Source organism: Trichechus manatus, unplaced genomic scaffold (assembly GCF_000243295.1).
Source record: "Trichechus manatus latirostris isolate Lorelei unplaced genomic scaffold, TriManLat1.0 scaffold00315, whole genome shotgun sequence".
NCBI classification, from domain to species: Eukaryota; Metazoa; Chordata; class Mammalia; order Sirenia; family Trichechidae; genus Trichechus; species Trichechus manatus.
Window position 1 is genome coordinate 834,261 of NW_004444251.1, and position 1,515 is coordinate 835,775.

Sequence of the window (1,515 nt, forward strand, 5' to 3'; positions counted from 1 at the left end):
GTATTGCCTGCTGATCTTGGATTTATTGGCCACCACAGGCAGTGAGCTAGCAGCCTGCTGTCTGACCTGCTGATCTTGGGTTCATCAGCCCCTGAAGCTACATGAGTCAGGAGAAGCCTTCAGCCTGACGTCTGACCTATGGACTTGGGACTTGTCAGCCTCTACGACTGTGTGAACCGTTTCCTTGAGATAAATCTCTCACTACATATAGATATTCACTTCACTGGTTTTGCTTCTGTAGAGAATCCAGCCCAAGACACCTGGTCTGAGAAAAGGGATGCCAAGTGCTCAGGATTCTTGCAGAACCTGATAAGTGAGTGAACAAAAACATCTCCATTTCTGAGTCACCGATACACTTTGAGCTTCTCAGCCTGAAAACTATCTTTCATGGGAGAGCTGGAAAGGCAGAGGCTCACAGAAGGGATGGGCAGTTCTGTGTGATAAGCTATGAGGGCGAAGACAGAAATAAAAAACTCTTCTGGAAGTCAGTAGTCCCGGTATTAGCCCATAAACTTTCCCCATTGCTTGGAGTAAGCTGCCTGGGCTGTCTTCATTCAATATGTGAAATGAGGAAAATAATTCCTGTCACCTGTTGTAGAATAACTGTGAAATAAATTCCTGTTGACAGGATGTTTGATTGGTGATCTTTGTGAAAGTGCCATTGTTTCCAGCCAGCACTGCTTCCCCCCCGTCCAGTTTAACACGTATGTTTTTGCATAATCTTGTTACTAGATGTTTTCATATTTCTGGCTTTGGCAATGTTTATTTAAAAGATTCATGCTCACAGTACTTTCCTTTAATAAGAACTTCTATTAAAAATCATCTCAAGGTACTGCTTTTTCTGGGTAAAGGTAAATTAAAGAAAGCTCTGTGAAAATAAAGTTTAGCCCTCTTTCTGGTAGATGAGCAAGATTTATACTAAATTGTCAGTAAACCTGCTTAATAATCATGGGATGATATTGATCTTGTCTGGTTCATTTCTCTTTCTCCATCTTTGTCATTATTAGTGAAACAGTGTTTAGACCTAGCCTAGTACGAGGTGTATAGTAGGTATTTTATTAATGTTATTAAGCATCTCCTCTTCCTCACTTCCCCTTCTCAGCCTAATATCTATATCCCTTATAGTGGTTTTTAAATCTTAAGGTTTATTTTTAGGTTTTGTGTCCTAGGAATCATGGGTTAAAAATGCAGATTCCCATGGGTCCTGATTCAGGAGGTTTGTGGCATGGATGATGTGGGAGAGGATGGTGAATAGGAACTTGCATTTTTAACAAGCCCTCCAGATGCTGTGATGTATCCCTTGAGGCACACTGCTCAAGACAGATGTTCTCCTTGCTCTTCTGAACTTCTTATGTCTGAATAAAAGCTCTCTGTTGCTCTCCCAGGATTCTTTCTGCTAAGTCATTTCCCATCTGCTTTTTGACTTGTTGAGCCTGGTTGCCTCCACTGTTATCTGGTGTCTTAGCTGGGTTCTCTGGAGGAGCAAAACCAGTCATACATACATATATATAGAGA

At 41.4% G+C, this 1,515-nt stretch overlaps 1 protein-coding gene across 1 annotated transcript in view; it reads left to right on the top strand.

The window, feature by feature from the left end:
* The window catches only part of CPE (carboxypeptidase E), a 132,781-nt gene that overhangs the window by 116,096 nt on the left and 15,170 nt on the right, over positions 1-1,515 (top strand). The window lies entirely within an intron of this gene.